A 22,225-nucleotide genomic window follows, 5' to 3' on the forward strand; every position below is an offset into this window, starting at 1 on the left:
ATAGAGGAGTGGAAGCAGGTCAGGGCAGCCTGTGACAATGACAGTGTGATGGGCTCGGGCCCCCTGCGGCGTTTCCATCTGCTATCATTAAGGTGACTATTCAGACATGAAAAAATCCCTCTCGCTGCGCTGACAGGCAGGCATCACGGGCCCTGACAAGGCATTAAGACGGAGAGTAGACATAGAGATGTCATATCCCGCAAACAAGCCCGCCTCAAACGCAGGCCTCGCAAATTTTATTGGAATTTAAAACAAAAACCGAAGGGCGTTTTACCTGGAGGTTATCAAACTTCCCGGCGCCTGGGCTGGGCAGGGGGACCGCTGCTGGCGGCCCCGAGCCCCCAGCCCTGCCTGCAGTTTGGATCAACGCAATATCGGTATTGATTTATCCGGCCTCACCCTCCGGGAAAAGCGGGGTTCGCTGCCTGCCCTCCCCCACCGACGGGCGGGGGGCGAGGGGCACCGGCAGCGGGAGGGCGGCCGGCGGGACGGGCGCGGGGCGGCCGGCAGGGGGGGCGCCAGGACCGCGAGCCAGCACCGCCTCCGCCAGCCGGGCCCCAGGCCGGCCGCCACACGGCCACCCCGCACACGGCCACCCCGCACACGGCCACCCCGCACACGGCCACCCCGCACACGGCCACCCCGCACACGGCCACCCCGCACACGGCCACCCCGCACACGGCCACCCCGCACACGGCCACCCCCTTCCCCGTCCCCGCGGGGCCGCCGGCGAGCCCCCGGCCGGGCCGCTTCACCCCCGACGGCCGCCCGGCTCCAGCCCCGCTGCCGCACGCCGGCTGCCCCCGCGCACGGCGCCGGCAGGTGGGTCCGAGTCCCGAGTCCCAAGCCCTCCGCCTTTCGCCACCCTCTGGCTACAAAGCCGTGTCTGCAAACGCTGCCGACCCCCGACGTGCGGTTACATGTACTTGGGGGGGCTCCAGCCACAGCCCTGGTGCAAGCTCTCATCGCCCCCTCTGCTCTCCATGCTCTCCTCCTTGCCCAAAACCCTCCACATCCTCACTTTTGCAACTTATTTCTTAGCCATGTGATGGATTAGGCTAGAAAATGGATCCTTTGGGTCTCGTTTTTTTCTTAGGATAAGAGAGAAGGGGGCAGTAACACGTGGACCAAGTGCGGAGGACCAGGACTAAACCAGCTCCATCACTGGACAAAGCGTTCCCATTCACCATGCCCATCCCACCTGCCCGCTGCGTCACGTTGCCCCCCAGCCTCACCCAGCACAGGCACATTGGGAATGAATGCTAAGGGGAAGGCTGGTTAGGCAGAGCAATAGATCAAATCCATATTAAATTTCCCATCTGAGCTCAAGAAAGGGGAAGGGGATATACACATATATAGGCTTCCAAATTCTTAAATAATTCAGTTTCACGATTGTGGGAAGCTACTGGAAGTGAACACCAGACACCAAACAATGTTTTCCAGACTGGTACACCAGTTGCCTTGGTATTCTGATACCTGTGAATTAATTAATATTAATCAGTTCTATCTTTGAAGTATCCAACAATTACTCATGGAAAGAGAAATATAATACCCTAATAAAGTTACATTTTTTGTTCACTTAATCTTATATGCTTCTTCAGTCTGTAGTAATACAAAAAATGCATTTGTTTGAAATCCAAGTTTTTCTATAAACATGTTTAGTTGAATCACTGGTTTATATATCAGATATCTATATAAGAGAAGATAAAGTAGAAAGCTATGGATAGTGCATTTTGCTCCATCCAGTTACCAAATGGAGGCATGACAATTTAAATTTCGGTAGCCACTACAGCTATTTCGGCTGCTGGGTTAAAAGGAGTTCTTGGCTCATTTAGAAGAAATGAGATTTTAAAAGTTGGGTCATCTACTCTAAGCAAGTTGTTAAAGATTTTCCTGTAATCCATGAGATGACATTGGCACCTACCTGGGACAATTCACACTGGTTTTAGGATAAACAAGATATTTTGCATCACTCTCTCTTTCTCTCTGTTGATAACATCAACAGCTTAGACAACCGAATTATTAGGTATTTCATTGCCATTAGCAGAGACTACAACCCAACCAGCCATCACTGTCTTTTACATAGGAGTATTATAGCATGAATTCCAATGCAAAAATGTAATTTCCATGCAAAAATATTATTATCATTAAAACATTGGAATAATGAGATATATAGACAACACATTGACTACTGATGACGCAACCATGACTGCCAATACATCTCCTGATGGAATGAGGAGCTTTTTTCTATGAAGTATTCATGCAAGGCACACCTGTCCCTTATCCTTCCTCATCTTTCCACCAGTTGAGCTTATCTGACACCATTTAAGTCCTCCCCTCAGGAAACTCACCACAAACAAACCATTTGAGACAACAGGAAAAATATAAACCCACCTCTTGTCCTGTCAAGATTTCGACAGATTCGTTCTTAGAGATGCAAATCTTAAGGGAAAACCAAATAGTTTTATTTGTTTTAAAATGAAGCCAGGAAAAAAGCATGAGACATATCTACATGTCACCTCTAGGAATACCCTGTGCTAAAAACCAAACCAACCCACCTGCAGAAGAAAGATCTACCATAAGAGCTAGACTTCTTCCACCACCTTAATCAACATGGTTTCAATTCAAAATCCTTTCACTAGCATTTGAAATGGCAAACGACCACAATGGTGGCCCCAGGCCCAAGGGCTGGGACGGTGAAAACCCTGAACATCATATTTAAGGAGTTACAAAGACCAAGGTCTTAACAAACCTCTTCAGAATTTTGGAACCATTGAGTGTGAGGACACTGGAGCCTTATCAGCCACCATTTATGGGCAGAGGTCTGCAACCCTTACATACATTGTATGTGAACAAAAGCTGTGAACAAAACCACGTTCCCTCTACTCTAGCAGGTAGCTTACCAAGACTGGCACCAAGACCTGGGCTACAGAGGGCTTTGAATGACAAGCAGGTCACCTAAACCTCCAGAGGTATATCCAATGCATTATTTTATTCCTGGACAGGGAGGAGAAATAACTCTCCAATGGGAGGAGGTATGGGATTGCCAAATTCATCCTGGTCTCCCTGCTAGACAAAGGCTACTTTTTCCCCACTGTGAATGTAGGATTGTAGATGCTAAGTGTTAAAATGTTAACAAAAAGGAAGATTAGTTTGCACAAACAGTGAGGGGAAATCACAGGTACATCAATAAAAGCAAATATACCAGCAAGGAAATTTACAGGGAAGGATAGAGCATGTTACATACAGAATAGTAAAGAAACTGACATGAACTTCAAGAAGCCATCAAGAAAAGATCAAAGTGTAAATAAGATCATAGGGTCCTTTCCTATTTTTACTACTTGTTTTATGTGCCTTTTATGTGTGGAGGAAATAAATAAATAATCTTCCATTTGAACTTTAATCAACTCATAGATTCCAGAACAAAAGGGCTTATAGGTAGCAATCCCTGTTGTTTCAACAAGGGGTTCCATCCCCAGAGACCTTTACAGTAAAATGTAGGATCATTCGTCTACAATAACGCAGGTTTCATTGACATCGAGTGGTGCATTGACTCCCTATATAAAGGGATGTTTAATCTAGCAGACAAAAGTAGTACAAATCAGGTACAATTTGAAAACAAAGCAGCATGTATTTATTTTTTTTAATGATTATGTAACAACGCGATCAATTTTTACTAGACAAAAGCTGTAAAGCGACTGGTATCTTTGCAAGGGAAGGACTGTACATCAAGTAGGAATCACTGAGCAAAATCCTGAGCTCACCTACCTTTCTTGGTTTTCTGGCTGCAAATCGAGCATCTGAGAATGACGAACAGTATCTTAAAGCATCTAAACGCGTTCATATGAAAGGTATCTTTATTCATAAACATCCCTTGCCAATTTCATGTCATAGTCATGCTATGTAGAGGTCGTCACATACTCCCTCCACAAAAAAAATAATTTAAGATTTAATAGTCTAAGCTATTTGTCACTGCCCTTCAACTGAGATATAAGCATTTGAGAACTCTTGGTGGGTTCCATTCAGTGTAAAATAGGTTTGTCTAAGTGTGCAGACATTAACATCATCCCAGCCCCAGTGAACCCAGATGCTGTTGGAACGAGTAGTGGTAATCCAGCACATGCCACATGGCTTTGAGAAGATCTGCTTAAAACAAGCCCGATGCTGATGGCTTGCAAGAATAACTTCAACTGTTTGCAGTACTGACAGGGCAAAATTGACATTAACAGCTGCAAAGTTTAATAGTATCTCTAACGAAAGTGTTAATAACACACCGTAAAGGAAACTGTGCTGCAAAAATGAAGAACAGTGACAGAAACTGAACAGTGGTGAAACATTGACAGAGAAGAAACAATTTTGGATTAGACAAATTGAATTTTACAGGTACATATTTTCACAGTATAATCCCTTCAAGCAGTTCTTGGATTAACCTATTCACATCTGCAAGTGGAATTATTTCACCTCAGGCTCTTCTCACATCAACTTTGGACACAAAAGGTAGCACTAGTGGTGAAGCTTTCAACGGTAAATCTTAATCTAGAGAAATAAAACTAAACAACAGAGATCAGTCACGTAACAGGGAAACCCCTGTTTACTAAAAAAATTATGGGAATATTAATCAACTCTGATACAATGTTTTTGTAGAAGTCTGTCCCTGAATCTCTGTTAGTAGATCTCTGGGTAGAACTGTTCTCCCAGAAACAAAAAAAGGGACAAGCAGAACGAAATGGAAAGTCCCACCAGGGAAGGAATGAAAGCACAAGACATCACAAACACAGAATATTTCAAAAGTAGCAGCTCCATGTTCTTTCTGTTGTTATTGCTTATTTATTGAACTCGGCAATAAGCTGCTTTCAAACACCTTAAAGTATGCATTTATTAGATTATTTTCCCCTCCCAAGAGATCTCACTCAGTGTACTTGGTTCATGATAATTGACATAGGAAGTCTCAGATGTCAGTTTTCAGTTGATCTAGGCTTTTTGACATCTTGAGTAACAACTTAGTATTTTGACCTGGCTACAATAAATACTCCTATAGACACTCGATTCTGAAGAAGAACACTGTATGAAACAGAACTACTGATAAAAACTACATTCAAAACTAGTTTATACAGGAATGTGGATATAGCCCTGACTGCAATTTAAAAATAAATTTTGGACAAATTTTTTGTGGTTTTCCAGAAGTTAGCACCACTGAAAAACACTCTCAGAAAGAAAAGAGATTTGTCTCTAGCTTAAAGAGGTTTTCAATAAAGAGCTTCAGGAATGGAGCCAGCTTCTGCCAGCTGCTTTCAAAGCAGATGAATTTTCAATATATAACAAGAATGATCACTAGTTAGTTTTTTGGATGATGGTGTTTCAATGATGCCAGAGCAATTTGATTCAAATACTAATTCTTTAATGGATCCATTCATTCTGGTTTTTTTCCAGTAGTCTTACTTGAGCATAGATCAGTTGTAGTAGATTCTGCTCTAGGCTTCCCTGGAGCCAACGTTACTGATACAACAATGAACTTCAGATTAAGGAAAGACACCTACTTACAGAAAATATGGGAATTTACACAAAAACCCTCATCTGACCAGCTCTGTGTGGACAACAGAGCTTTTAAACATCTCTCTGCATAAGGGTTGGACTATAGAATAGGCTGTCCTATCAGAACAGCCCTGTAAGTTAATGTTCCCATCAAATTGGAAGAAAGTATTATAGTTACCATGAAAGTGTCAAGCATTTACCACTGTTTTGAAAAGCAGAAGGGGCACAAAAGGAAAATGCAATCATTTTCAAAACCAAATACATACATCTGGATACAAAATTCAAATTAACAAAGTGATATTATATGACCACCTGGTTAGACAAGGAATAGAATAAAGAGGTTTTGTACACATTATTTTCACCAAAAAATATGCCAGCTATGCAAGGAATGAGCTAAGAAAACACAGCAGGAGGTAAATCAGCTGCTTACTCAAAGTCAATTGATAGAAAGAAGCCCATTAAGATCGTTAGCTACCTATGGAGGAGAAGTGCCAGCAGAAGCTTGTACCAGGGCTTGAGTTCTATTGTCACTTGCCCTCTGAGATTCCTTCCTGTGCATCCGTGTCATGACTCTCTCGGATGTCTGAGCACAGCAAGCACCTGGCAATTGCTACCACTGTGGTGTAGGAATAGCCCTACATATTGATTCCCTGTGGTAATCCTAGTGGTCACCAAAGCTGTAAAAGCCCGATTTTTCTGAGTGAAAGCCTGAAATCATTTAATTCTGAGCCATCTAATACTTGAATTCAAAGTGGTCATTTACTTACCCTTTTAATAATAGCTTTGGATTGATTCTCAGAGTAATTTCCCAGTTACTTTTCTTTAATAAAGTACTTCTTCCCATGTGCTTTTGTCACCTTCATATACCTGAAAAACAAATATATGCAAGTTAAAGATGCCAAAGAAAACAACAATCAACTCTCAGTAATTATCTGGATGCATCCACATTAGCATTTTTATTTAGAGCTAGATAAGCACCTTCGAGGCAGATCTCCTAGCTATTCCCACTTCTCACACTCCATTTCATCCCATGTCTTGGAACATGAAACTGGATTCCTTTCGAATGAAGCTAAGCAGAACATTGCGTTAGAGCAACACTACTGATGTTCTCCAACCACAAATAAGGCATTCAGGCTACAGAGTACACACAAGTCAACCAAGTAAAACCTTCCAAATTGCATTTAGAGAGGTTGCAGGGCTATCAGCATCCATTCCTTTGCTCTGCAGAGCCTGTCACAGTATTTGCTAGACATAGATACTGTCTGCACAACTGTCAGCATTCCTCTGAAAGTTTTTGCCTTAAAAGAGAGTAAGGAGGCATTTGAAAACTCCATAGCTACTGCTATTGAAGGGAAAAGGTAGCATTATAATCTTGGTATTTTGTTCACTTGAAGTACCATACCACTGTATGAAAAAAATACCAAATCTGAAAAAGCTTCTAGTTTATAAGATGGACTCGAATACAATGTTTTAAAGTATCTGTTACACAAAGCCTGACATTCCTTAAACCCATCAGATATTTCACAACTTTTAACTTCTGTACTTCATATTTTAGGCTCAGAGCAACTATTTGTCTTTCATATGAAAAAAATGGTGCTTTCAGCATAACAACTGAAGAAATGCAAGGCCAACACAAAATTCAGGGCTTTCTCTATACGAGCACTGAGCTTCATATAACAGCATATATATGCTGACACCTTTTTAGATGCTCTATAGGTAAGGATTAACACTGCATACAGCACTGACTTTCATTACTGCAATGCTTACTTTTTGTGCTCCCTTTTTTTTCTTTTTTAAAAAAGGTACCAAAAAGGGAAATATAACATTTCGGTAGTTTGCATCCTGTGAGGACAGCAAGAGTGATTTTGTTTTACATCACCTCACAAAAGACAGTTATAATCATGTCCCAGTCTAGCACGTCTCCTACAGCTTGAAAGGGCTCTGGCTGAAAAGCCACAAGGGTGTTAAGCCTTAAGGTTATCCTTATCCAGCATCTTCTGCAGCTGAGAACAGGTGATCCAAAGGAAAACCTCCAGAGGGAAGATACTGCCCATACTGCCTGACCCTGACATGTTCGAAGAAGAAAACATGAAGGACAAGTCCTCTTCTCTGTGACTGGGAACAAGTTTTCCTCCCAGCAAATTTGGTTTCAATGAACAGGGTCTTTCATCCCGTCCTTTGCAACCCGTGGATGGTGGAAAGCAGCAGGTGGCCAGCACCACAACGTGCTTGACAAGAATGGAGTCTGAAGTGAAGGAGAAAACCCTGTCAAAACACCTAAGCAGCAAGGAGAGAAGTTCTAAATGCCTGGCACTGCTGAAAGAACTTCCTTCCCTTTGATCCAACCCTTTAACCATTATAGGGGTAAAGGACAATAAAAATACAAGTCACAGGCCTGGATCACAGCGAACAGGTCTTAACAGAGAAAGTAACAACAATTTGTACTTTCTGATTTACTTCTAAAAAAAATAAAATAAAATCACTGCTCCAAAAAAACCTGAATATTAATTGGAAGTCCTTTATCATTTAAGTTAACAAGATTATTCTTTTGAGAGGGGAAACAAACACTTGTTCATTCTCACCGAGTTAACTTTCCATTCTACATCTCTGCTTTCCCTTCAATATTACAGCACCCAGGAAGAACAAAAAATTAAAGTGAATCCATTTACTGCTAGACAGATCTTAACCTATTCAGAAAATATTTAGACTGTTTTCTATATTTTTTACTTGCCACATGGTACAAGAACAACATAAATCCAGGTTTTTTCAGATATTTTCAGTGTCCTTTTTGATTCAGAAGAAAATACTTAATACAGTCTTTAAAACATCCTTAATCCAGAGGATAACTATATGTTTAACCCCATTCTTACAGAAGAAACTGGTTTAAAGCAAAACTGGTTTAAGGGCCAGATGGGGATAGTTTGCTGAAAAAAGTTTGTATGTAAATCGCAACTACTTTAAGATCAAAGTCTTAGAATTCCACGTTTTAGGTATTTTTAAAAAGAAATATTTACTTCAATCACCTCAAGTAAACCAGTTCACGTAGCTGATATGAACCAGTTTGGAAGCTGCTGTCTACGCCTTCCAGTTCTCGTAGATCTTTATTCAATTCTCCGTGCTGCAAGCACACTGCATTTACCCAGAACTGGTGCAAGATAGTTTCCATCCTTGATGCAATACAACTCAATACAGATACACAGACCACCCATAAAGTTTATCTGTAAAGTTATCTCAAAAGAATAAAGAGAAAATTCAACCCTGAAGAGAAGTTTGAAATCTTTCAATATATTTAGGAACTGAAAAGTATGAAAATGGGATGCAAAGAACTTCTTGTTTGTTGTTTTAAGTACATAACACACACAAACACATATATACACATCCATATGTACATATCTGTTTGATCTCAGTAATAAAAAAAATAGACAAACTGAACTCTGTTTTTAACTGAAAGTCTAGGTTCATTCAGCTATGCTCCAAATTGAACCTTTCATCTGTAATCTATGAGGAGAATCAGGCCATTGGTGAAAAACGCTAATCAAAATGTAGAGTCAATGCATAATTTTGTCAATGAAATAATTTATGAAATCATGATTAAAAATGGCAGATAACAAATGCAAAGCTTGCTGGACAAACAGCTAAAAAATGTTGGTACTATACTGTTGCTGTTTAACCCCAGCCAGCAGCTCAGCCCCACGCAGCCACTCGCTCATTCCCCTCCAGTGGGATGGGGGAGAGAATCGGAAGGGTAGAAGTGAGAAAACCCGTGGGTTGAGATAAAGACACTTTAGTTTAATGGGCAAAGCAAAAGCCGCACATGGAAGCGAAGCAAAGCGAGGAATCCCCTCCCCCCTCCCCAGGGGCAGGCAGGTGCCCAGCCACCCCCAGGACAGCAGGGCTCCGCCACGCGTAGTAGTGACTTGGGAGGACAAAGTGCAGTAACTCCAAACATCCCAACACCCCCCTCTTCCTTCTTCCCCCAGATTTATATACTGGGCATGTCATTCTATAGTATGGAATATCTCTTTGGCTAGTTAGGGTCGGCTGTCCTGGCTGTGTCCCCTCCCAATGTCTTGCGCACCTTCCCACTGGCAGAGCATGGGAAACTTGAAATGTCCTTCACATAAGTTAAGCACTACTTAACAACAACTAAAACATCAGGATGTTATCAATATTATTCTCATACTAAATCCAAGCCACAGCATTGTACCAGCTACTTAGAAAAAAATTTAACTCTATCCCAGCCAAAATCAGGACATATACCATTAGGTGACACCTGGGTGTTTCGAATTCACCTAAACCAGCAAAGTACACCAAAAACACATCATTGTTAGCATTTCTGTATGTATACAGCTATAACTATCCTTTAATGTCATACAAAAAAAGAAAATAATTTGTATTCAAATCAGAGCTAGCAACCTTCATCTATAAATCAGGACCTATATTCCCTGTAGACATATGACGTAATATCTTCGCATTCCACAGAAGTAAGCACTGGCACCTCAGAATAATCTAACCTGTGAGTGCAAGCACAGGATTACAGCAGATTGTGCTGCACAGCACTTATGACAAGAATGCATTGTGTGTTGTACTCTTCATTTATCTCATTTTTTATTAAAAAAAAAACCCAAGGCACAGAATATGCTTCTTTACCTGCAGTATGGTTTGGTCTTATATGATTTAATTAAGTCAGTCTGCACACATGCAATGCTTGATTCAATGACAATTTAAGATGAATAGCCAGATACATCAGAATTATGCAAGTGATTAGACAAGTATTCACAGTGTACTGCAGGGGAGGGTGGTGGACTGCACAGCGAAACAAACTTTTTACCTTGCATCTATTTTGCGATGGAGTAAAAACTAAACATAAACCAGGTAACAATCAAATACAAAGCAACCAGAAATCAGAGGTCAAAATTGCACCAAACCAAATAAATAAGCATCTCGCTTAGCAGCTCAGCTCTATGTGCAACCACATCTCCTCCCCAAACTGCACACCCACCCACCTCCCCTTGCTTTTCTTTTATCAGTTGACTCTGAGCTGTTAACTACTTGATTAATTCTTCTACGGGACTTGTAAAGAAGTATTATTAATTGGAGGAAGGAAGCGGAAAAAAAATCTTGTCAGAAAAACTAGTGCTGAAAAAATACACACTGAGACTGATTGTACAACATACAAATGTGTTGGAAGACATTTTTATGACTGTAATATATTTGACATATAGTTTTGATTGAACATGAGCATATACATGATGTTTCAAACAAAAGCTATTCAAGCCCTATTCCTGCTCATACTAAAGTCAATAGCTGAGTTCTGTTGTGATCTATGAATAAGCTGATAAGTGTAGTGGTGTTGTTTGTGTGGAATACATTCGATTCAATCTGGACTTCTTATGCATAAGATGAAAATATATTTCAGCATATTATAATGTATCCGTCTTAAGTACCTCAAGAGAGTACGGTCCTAAAATAAAAATCAGAACTATTGCTTGAAATGATGAAACCTATTAGAAAAATCCACCACCAACTGTTCTGAAGACCAAAATGGTTCATAGAAACAAAAAAAGGTGCAGGTTTCTGCCTGCTGAAGTTGCCTGTTGGCAGTTACTCTTCCTCTGCAGTTTTGAGATTAAAACCGCAAGTATTCCTTCTCACAAAAAAAACACGCAGCAATTTTGACAGAAAGGGTTAAAATTTTCATAAAAATGTTCACTTCACACTCAGTCCAGGTGTAACACAAAGGTACACTCAAGGCAGAAGTCATCCCAAATTTTAAAAAGAACTGAATGGTTTTGGTTTTTTTTCAAAAAGGGACTGATACAAGATGGCAATTATATTTACAATAGATACCTAAGATCCCAGTACCTGCTAACGAGCAAGTGTTCCTCTTAATGTAATAAAAACAGAGTTAAGTGAATTATTTATGTGCTTCAAGTTAGAAAAAAACATTTCCATAGCTCTGAAAATCATATTTCTTAGACAAAAAAAGAATCTATGCAGTGCTAGAAAAATTTTCTTTCAAATATTTGGGAACAATATCAAAGCTTGAGAAAGCCAAAAAATTGAACTGACATGACTGACAGTTATGGACTGAAAATATACACTTGTATGATATGATTACATGCCTGCCTACAAGGCACATGGAATACAGTCCCACCACACAAAGTGATGGAAGGGACTTACTTTCAGTAGCCATGCTATGACTTAGCTAAGAAATTATGCTGCTTTAAGCATATGGAATACCCAAAATATCTAAAACTGCCTCAAAAGTTCCAGGATTTCCAACAGCAGTATAAAAAAAACCCAACACACGCTCAGCCTTTTAATTTAGTTTGCAGCAGCACCCCAAGCCCCACCTGCAGTAAGGACTCAGGAGCACTGCAATTCATGGGGCAGCAGGGAGCCTGATCCTGGCCCGGTGAGGGAACAGCTGCAGAAAATCAAAAGGACTTTACACAGAATCAACCTGGATGATACAAGGTCAAAATTTATTTTCGTACTGATTAGTTCAGGAAAACATAAGAGTTAACGACATACATGTATATTGACAGGCAAGTATTTCCAATTCAGCCAGCAGTTCATTGTGAGTGTCTCTGAAGAACAAAGTGTGGTTATGGATTAGGTTTAGTTGCAACAAATATCCAAGTAGGTCTAATTCCCAATCTGTGCAGCTATATAGGTACCATATTCAATCACTTCACAAGCACACGAAGAACTAAGACAAACTGAATAATGAAGTATTTAACTTGCAGTATCTGCAGGCTCTAGTCCTCTAAGCTAATTGTTCCAGGCTAGTCCCAACAAAGACCATCACCCGCTTCCTTATGCTCATTTAAACATTTTTAATTCCAGAATATGGAAAACACCCAAAACTCAGCTGTGATTGATTTTAATGCCGAGGAACACCTCACATTATGTTTCACTCCCTATTACAGCCTGGGTAGGGCACCACAGTCAGAAATGAAGAGCTTCTCTTCATTTTCTGAATATTCAATATGAAACATTGGTCCATAATATCTCCCCATTGATGTACAACTGAGCTATACATGTTTTCTAGAGACTTGGCCAAAACAGCACAACCTGACCTGCACAAAGCTTCTTGTTTTCTTCTCTGGCAAAGAAATTAAAATTATGAAGGTTTTTTCCAAAGCAAAGTCTGAAATTACCACAGTTTATAATATAGCAAAGCACCATAACACAAAAAGGAAAAAAAAATGGGTTTAGAACTAGGCTTTCCTGGGAGAGAGAGATCATACGGCAAGTTGATTTCTTGAGTGATAACAGTGAATTCTATAGGTTTCCTGTAGATGTGTAACACAGGCACAGTACTCAGTACAGCAGCTTGCTATAGGACACAATGAATATCTGAAACTTGGATATTCACCCATTTTCTTTCTGTGGGAGAGCGGTGAAAGAGAAAGAAGACATCAGCTATGCTGCTATGTAACAGAGTTCAAGAAATAAGATTCAGAGTTACCATTATAGCAATTCACCTGCTGAAAGAACTAAGGGCAGGCTGGGCTGAAAAAAATCTGACAGTAGGTTCCAGAAGTTGTTCATAAAGTTGACCTAAATCCAGCAAAGCACTCCTGTTCTCTTCATTTGAGCTTGTTAGGCTCCATAACAGGTACCTAACATTGTTCTAGGCACCGTAGCGCAAACCTTGCTGTGTAAAAATCATCCTGAATTTAGTTCTCACATAGCTATCTACTGGTCAAAGTGGATATACACATCCACATCTAAAGTGGATATGCTAGTGATCAAAAATCAGAATATTTGTCTGTTAAAATAATGTTAAACACAGCTTAGAATAGGTTTATAACTGAAAATTTATTTTCCCAGATGTATTAGTATCTTTTCTTATGAATACTGTAGATTTTCAAGCAGTTCTCAAGGCTTTTAACTTTCCAGGAAAATCTGCTAAGAAGGGCTCTTCAGTTTCACGGAATGTAACTTTCAAAAGAAGAGTTTAGGGGCATGCGTGTGTACAGATATATATATATATATATATATGTACATTTATGTTCTGCTCACTGTCTTCCAAAACTAATCAGTGAAATGAATTGATAATTTATAAATATTTTAACAAATTTAAGTTAAAGACTATTACAAACCACCTCTAAGCCCCTTCCCCAAACAACAAGAAACACTAATTTCAAAAAACACATTCCAGGGTTCACAGAGGTATATACAACATTAGTAAGAAGAAGCTACATTTTTAAAAAAAAAAATCACAATAAATAGTCATAAAAGACTATTTAAACATACCCTGCTTCATGCACAGATCCCACAACAACATCCTGCCTGTAGGAAGCTCCGTAATATTCTGTTGACAACAGACACCCCTGTTCCTGCTTAGCCTGGAAAAGTGGAGCAGGTTCAGTGAGGTGACCTCTATAGCTGTAGACAGCTGCTTGTAATTCATCAATCAGTTTCCTCACCTGAACAGTTAAACTACAACAGCTACTAGAAAGAGCTAATGTTGATGTGACACCTATCAGATTTTCCTTACCAGCCCACAGAAAGGATGTGGCCTTAATGTTCCAGGTTGGACAGGACCTGTAATACACATATAACTTCTACATATCAAAATATTTCTAATACAGGGCTATAGGTATGTTTTTATGCCTCTAGAGAAAAAGAGGAAAAAACACGTATAAGAACGGCAAATGCAAGGAATAAGCACAGTTTTCCTTCCCATTTATTTCACATTTTATAGAAAACCACATAAATCACCAGTAATTATACAGTTATCATGACCTTTTTATAACTGGAAAAAACACTTTCATTCTTTCCATAATCTGCAATTTACAAACTCTGTTTATTTTACAATTGCAATTACAAAATGCAATTGTTACAAACAAGTGGCGTACATTAAAATTAAAAAGGATTACATAAATCTTTAACTCCCAAAGAACTTCTATGTATAAACTGTACATATTTCTTTCAATATATTTGGCACATATTCTCCCAGCTTTCATTAAAACATTTCCAATATGTTTATGTATCTTTCATGACATATTTTCATTACAATAAGTATTATATATATTATTCTTTATGAATTTGGGAAGGACAAAAGAGTGCCTCAAATCAAGGAAGTATACAAGAGGCCTAACTAAAGTAAAAATCATTCCTGCCATGCATTCAAAAATCAAGATTATACTTTTTGAAAAAAATAAAAGTAGCCTTTCCAGTGGTGAAATGTCTATATCCAATAGACACAGTAATACTGCAGCTACATTTTAAAACATCTACATTCTTGGAGCTGTTAAAAATAGCTGATAATATAAACTATGTAATCATCACCATCATGTTAAATTTTGTAAACCATTAAGAAATGGTAATGAAATTAGCCTTCAGAAAGAGCTGACAGCAGCAGGATGCGCAAAACAGGGATACTTCCAAAAAGCCAGCCCAAATTCTCTTCACCCTTTGGTTTCAGAAATTTCGGGGGTCAGAATTGCTAAGTCTTACCAGTCATACACCAGTTACATAATTTAAACATAGGAATATAGTTATGGAGTTATTTTTCAGTATGGAAACGTGAAACTTCATATCTTACTCAAAAACGTAAGCTCTACAGTATAAACACAAATAAAATACTGGGACCATAGTATGTTTGAGCTGATGCCTCCAGCTGTCTCCATTTGTGTTCCCAACTTCATTTTTCATATGTAATTGTGCATCTAACTTAAAGAAAATTAGATTACATATACCATTAGTTTTAATGGCTTCAAAGAAATAACTGGGTCAGGTTGTACACGGCAGTTAAAGAGTTATAGCCTTGTATTGCATGGGCAATCACATGATTTTCTTATTCTGTTTTACTGCAGAGTATGTACGTACATATAGGAAACCATATTCACACTATCAAGGCAGCCATAAAGTCCTGAATTGTATAAGATTTCTCAATTTTATTTATTCTGTCTTTTGTTTGAAGGACATTGTAACATATATTGAAGGCAAAAGGTTTTCCAACAGCTCAAACACAGATCCTTCTGTATTACTAATCTCTTATTCTATTCTATTATTGATACAAGATAACAATTATGAAAACACAAGACCTACATATTCCTGCATATTAAAAAAAGAATACGAACATTGTCATGTACTGCTCAATCCCTTCCACTCCAGCTGAGTCTCTGACATTGACCCTGGCTACAGGGAGAGAACCAAAGCATCATTTAAAGAAGTGTTTGCCCTAGTGAGTTAATAACAACTTACACTTTTTTACTCCATATTATGCAAACTTAGATTTACTACAATTATTTGTTTGCTTTTCCTTATTTTTACACAAAAAAAACCCCAGAACAATGATATCTTGCAGAAGTGAGATCTGGAATTTCATTACGTACTTAGAAGGAAAAAAATGTAATGAGCCTCATTTTTGTGGAATCTCATGTGGTATATCTATTTCATGCAAGTTATAACTTAGTGGGGGTTTTATTATGTTCAGTATTATTCTCATCCTACTTGAGCCACAGTCTTTTCATTTTTACTTTAAATAAAATATTTTTACTCTTTTTGAAGACAAAGCTTTAAGCCATGTGTATTTTTACTACAGCTTTCTTTTCTATCCCTGTGAGAAAAAAATTATATGACATTTCAAAAATTTTAATTGTATAATTAATGCTAAAATTCTTTACAATGTGCTATTAATGCATTTAATTTGTTATCATAATTCCCATTTCCTTAGCTTCCTTAGGTTTCTCTGAACTTCAGTGACTAATGTCCAGCCTTAAATCACACTTACAAATTCTACATCACGTGTGCATTTTTCTATTTCAGGATATTTTCTATCTTTTGCAATTATAAGCAAAGCATAAAGACACAGTAATACATTATTAGTATTAACAAAAGTGAGCAGCAGTGTACTTTAGAGATTCATACTTGCAACTATTTGCATTCCTCATCCATACATGCAAACATACATACATAAAAAGTAGCCAAATGTAATGCAGAGCTTTAGGGTATAATGTTAGCCTTTTACCATCTTAAAAGCATCTATTATTATTTCAGTCTCAGTTCTCTGTTTCTCAACTATGTTTTCTGTAGAAAATATAGGAGAAAATATTTTTATGTATTAGAGTGATTGCTTGACTCTGCATGACTGGATATAGAACATGAAAATACAGTAGCAGAAACTTCAATAATATTTGATTTTCCTCTTGCAAAGATATTTGTGAAAATAATATAATTACTTACAGTGAGACCTGGCAGAGAACTTTGTAACATAAAATTTTACATACAATTTTAATATAACTTTTCAAGTTGATAGTCTGAAGGTTCTGAAGGAGTAGTTCAACTTCAATGTAAGATTTTCTTGAGAAAATTTTTTAGGGTGTAGACTTCTACTAGTATCAAAAAATTAAACATTCAAAGTTTTTACTTTGAATATTTTTATGATTTTTCTTCAATTAAACACATCCACTATAGCAGCAGCAGCAAAATTTTGCTCAAGTTCCCTTTTAGTGTTTTTGTTCCTTAGGTAGCAAGTCATTCCATAAGGTAACCCTACAAGTGACCCAACTGAGATATATTAAAATCTAGTAATACAATACCCCTGGACTATTTTACATAATAAGATTTTTTTTTCCAACTCCCAGATGTTGCTAAAGGACAGAAAAAAAGACCTGTAAAATTCTTCATCATGAATCTTTTTTTCTGCAAATCCCTTTTTTCCCCCCCTTTCAAAAGCAATCCTGAATAGAGGTAAAAGAAGACAAAACTTGACCTTTTGTGATCCCAGCATTAATAGGTCTGTTCATAATTCAATCTGTGTGTGTGTAGAAGCATCCATGTGGAAACATGCAGGCCTGAGAGACATAAAGCCTTTCCCTTTAAACATTATCTGACCCTATGAGTCTTATTCACAAAAGAAGGCTTACGTACGCATAAGTTGAAAAAAATGCGTGCTTTCATTGTGCTACAGAGAGCCTACACATTTTACTCCTCATTCTCCAGGAAAACTCATCATGGAAGTGACACTTGTACAGGAGTTGGGTGAGGGAATGGTAAATGAACACAACATAGCAAAAAAAAAAAAAAAAAAAAAAAAAGCACATGCAAAGAATAAGCTACTTTTCTCATTAAAAATATAGGAGGGTCATCTCCTTGGGCTGGTGCACAACAGGGTAACGGTGCTGATGTGGGAGAAGTTGAGGTTCCCTGAATATTGCAGCCTTGCAAAATTTCACCTTCTGGGAGAAGCATCTTTTTCTTGCTACGCTAAAACTTTTCTTCTTCCATAATCTCTGCCCACCAAGGTGAGGGATGACCGTGTCATTTATACCTGGACTAGTAAATACTTATAATATAATGTTTATAATATCTTCAAGTCTAATGAACTGCTAATGATTATACACTACATAGGTTTCAAGGCAGCTCTGGAAGGTATTTTATAAGCTAAAGCCTACTGGTGCTACTGCAAATTGACAGCAAACAAGTGTATCAGTTATTTTTATTACATCTATACATAAAGCCCATCTATTATCAGTATCTCTTCATGCCTCTCCTGTTTAGGCTGGCACTATAAAGTCAGCTGTCAGTTTAAATGCTATATTGCTCAGAGTCCACTCACGTTATCAGAGAGTGCTCCAAGCCACTTTGCACTGAACCTGTCAATTGAAATCTGAACAAGGGGCAGGAGATACGCAATTGTAAGACAGCAAATAAGAGTTCCCATTTAGTGAAACAAATCCTCAGCTGGTATAGATCAGCCAAGCTTCAACAACTTCAGTATTGATTTACACTAGGATCTGAGCTCAGCATCTGTAATTATTTTCTAAACCAGGCAAAACAAAAGGCATGGAAGAATTTTTATAATAAGTAATAAATTCTGCAAAATTATGACTTTCTCATCAAAGTTTCCAGCATTTTCCCTCCCAGCAGAGAGGAAATACTGCCTACATTTTGAAAGTCGTATTCTGTACCTATCTGCATTTTTGCATGCCCAAATGTTTTCCAAATACAGGTCTGACAGCACTCAGCTTCTAGAATCTCAGAGGAGGAATGTTAAGGAAGCAGAGAAATGGAAATTTCATGGACCTTTATTGCTTTCATTGTAAAATAGAAACAAGACTATTAATTAGGTAATCAGAAAACAGAAAAAAAATCTGAAAGTAAGGCTGTGATGGTGCCACAACTAGTGATGGACGATGGGTGCAAATGTTTGGATTCAGCACCTTTCAAATAATATGAAAAGTACCATGTACCAATTGTGTTACACAATTGGATGTTGTTTGCTAGCTTGAACGTCTCATTAAGTTGTTAGTGAATCAAAACCTAATCTTGGATGACTAACTATATCTACATTTCCTTATTTTTCAAAATATAGTTGATAATCACTATGCCCACTAATGCAATTCATCATCTTTTATTTGAATTACACTTATAAGAATTTTTTTACTTAGATGAACCATAAAAAAGAAGGAATATTTAAAGATAAAGCTGGATCATTTAACATGGAAGTATTATTGAATCGGTATTCAGGCTAACATCAAGTGATATTAAAATTAATATCCACATTGAAAGACATATGAAATATTGACAACCGATGGAGTTATTCAAAAGACAAAATAAATGGGCCTACATTCTCTGAGTGATGGATGTTACAATTCCATCAAAGAGAACCAGAGAGCTACAACTACAACCACTTTGCACACTGTGCCACTTAGAGCAGCTTCTCACCTCCTCCTAGTTGCTTCTTTGCTGCTCATAGGTTACGGCTGCTGACAGACTAACGGCGAGCTCTGCCACGCAGGTTCAGACTCCTTCAAACAGCAGGGTGCCCTGTCCTGTACCAGGTGCTTGGGCACTGGGAGGTGCAGCGCCTGGCACCACTGCCATACTTTTCCGTGTGCCAGAAGTCTTTAGGAGGACAGATACAACATCCTACTGAAGATTAGTGAAAAACCTGAATGGCTATTGCATGTGATTCGCAAATCTTAAAGAAAATCCAGTGGATTTTTATATGCAGGGTATTCATTTGCAAGCTCTAAATAGAAAATTTAGTGTCTGTAAATTAACTGACTATTAGTTACCAGAAGATTTTAAGCATCTAGAACCAAAAAGTTGTTCAATATTTTGTCCACTTAAGACATATTTCTCTCTCCATCTTTACATAAATTTTGTTGTTCCTTTTTATTTTTCTGGCCTTCTAAACATTGCAAGGATGGTTCTGGGCAGTATTTTTGTTATGCTAATAATAAATAGTGTTTGTTTTCTATCTCCATATTTCTGCTAATAAGTGATGTGTCATTAAAAGCTTTTTATTATGGTACATGCCTTTTAGCAGGCAGAATTAAAATTACCAAACACATGGAACTGGAAAAGCTGTTTGTCCCAATCTCAGGCAGATAGTTTAGGATTTCTGCTGAAGTAGGGAGCTCAAGGTTGAAGTCTACATGTATACGTTGTTTAGTGAGTCTGTTTTATTTAAGAAAAAGATGAGTTAGAAACCAGTAGAGGACAAGGAAAAGTAATGTTCCTGTAAACAAGTTAATGTCAAATAAAAATTCATGGTAGAAAAATGCAATATCATTGATATAATTCTAAAAATATTTTAAATTATTCCAACAAATGAAATTTTAATATATATTTAATGGTATATGTGTATAAAATGTATATATTATATGTATAAGATGTATGTATTAATAATATTAGAAAGGAAAATTTTTTTGCCATCCAGAAACCTACATGCAAATATTTTTTAACTTTTATCTGCCATCAATTTCATATTAAAATTTCATTTATACAATACACTGTCAACTTCATAACATGAGCCATTGTAAGAAAAATGCTTGATTTAATAGTTTTTCATTATATTTCCTGCATAATCTTATGATTGGCTTACTAAATCTTGACATTGTGAACTACACTTTTTCCCTAAATGAACAAAACTGATTTTAACAATTTTCATTGTAGCAGCAACACCATTCTAACAAAAGCAAAGGAGTTACTTAAACTCTTAACTGAACACTAAATGTTTTGCTAGGGTGAAAAATCTCCTTCAAAAATTGTTTTACTAGTGAAAGGAATTGTGTACTAAAAACTGTAGGAAACAAAATTTGAAGAAAACATCCTTAATCTCTTCAGAAATCTGCAGAATTGATAAAAAGTGAGTTTAACAGATCAGTTTTTCATACCCACTGCAGTCAGGGAGGTTTTCTCTATAGGAAGGATGAATACATCCTCTACGTGGGGTCAAACACAGTGCTGGAGTCACACATGACATGAAACATATTTACAATTACTACATTGAATGTATTGGAATATATTGAATTTTTATCTCATTTCAAGCTTCCCATCCATCCTTTGAGTGGGAACACGCAACCACTGGTGGGGGGTTCTTTTGTTCAAAACACATCAGCAGAAAGTAGGCTGGCAGCAGTAAGGGGAGAGGACACAGTCTTCTCTAAACATTTTCATCATACAAGTAAAGGTGCTGAAGCTGGCCACAAGGGAGGAATCTTCTATGCAAGTAAAAGGGTCAATAAAATTTATTTCCATTCTCGCACAAGGGAAGAGGAATGAAATTGCACTTGCCCAACTTGTGTTTGGGGGCAGAATATATAACTGGACACCACTTCTTCCACAGAACTATGAACTACCTACTTTTACTTCTATCAATGTTAAATGTCAACAAAACAGAACATTTGATTGTAACCATGGATCCTGACACTACTTATTTTTTGATTGGCCTTTGAGTTAATTGGAGCTAGAATTTAACCTTCAACGTATTTTTACACAGAAAGGGCTAGAAAGGAGAAGAAAGTTAAAGAGTCCATGTCAGACCTACTCAATATGGAATTAGGAAGATAAAAAAAGAGAAAAAAAACGAGGGGAGAAACGCAATAGTTGTTTTCACAGAGAAAAGAGAAAATCAGTCACCAATCTTGCTAAAGAATTTACAAATACCTTTCAAGTTTTAATAGATACAGTGTTAACAAAGTGACCAGTGTCTTATATCCAGAGGCATTCCAGAATATGAATAATCTTTTTTAAAAAAATATTCATTAAAGCCATCACTCATTATAAAATTCATTTACTTTAATAAGGACTGAGGGGGTTTGTGCCAGTCAGTATTAATACTGACCTTCCAGATACGTAGCTGTTTCTGATAAGCACAGTTAAATTTTTTAATGGAACTGAATCATAAGCCCATGAGAGCATACGTTTAAAATAGGGTCACATATATATAGGCATCCTGGAGACTTTTTTTGTGTGTGTTCCTGAAGCCAGTTTACAGAAGAATATTGAGTTCTTAGCTCTTGCCTAGTACAGCTCTTGCTCTGTCTGTTGGGGAAATTACCCTTTGCTACTGGGGATCACAATATCCACAGAAAAAAAGATGTAAATCTAAAGATTCAGAAAGTTGTATCCTGAAATTAGTTTTGGCAATTACTTTACTGGTTCACTAAGAAGCACAGCGGTAGAAAATCGTCCCATTTTTACATGGACATCAAAATCAACTTTAAAATCAGTTACAAAAAATAACTCTTCTGGCCTTCAAATATAGATTTTATGGTATTTTTTCTCTTATTTGACAACAAGATTATTTAATTCACTTGCTTCACCTGGATTTAAATATAATTCCTCTGATATCATTGAAAGAATATCTAATGATTTTTCGTTTCTGAACATTCATTGCAAACTCCAACTGAAGAATGAAAAATAACATACTACATACACG

The 22,225-nt window shown here is 37.8% G+C and overlaps 1 long non-coding RNA gene across 3 annotated transcripts in view; it reads right to left on the minus strand.

Moving 5' to 3' along the window:
• LOC130156125 (uncharacterized) overlaps positions 1-22,225 on the minus strand; it is a 178,221-nt gene that overhangs the window by 94,778 nt on the left and 61,218 nt on the right. For all 3 annotated transcript variants that reach the window (XR_008824331.1, XR_008824329.1, XR_008824330.1), the window contains exon 4: positions 6,300-6,399. This is a non-coding gene — a long non-coding RNA (uncharacterized LOC130156125). The remainder of the gene's footprint in view (positions 1-6,299; positions 6,400-22,225) is intronic.

Source organism: Falco biarmicus, chromosome 10 (genome assembly GCF_023638135.1).
Source record: "Falco biarmicus isolate bFalBia1 chromosome 10, bFalBia1.pri, whole genome shotgun sequence".
NCBI classification, from domain to species: domain Eukaryota; kingdom Metazoa; phylum Chordata; class Aves; order Falconiformes; family Falconidae; genus Falco; species Falco biarmicus.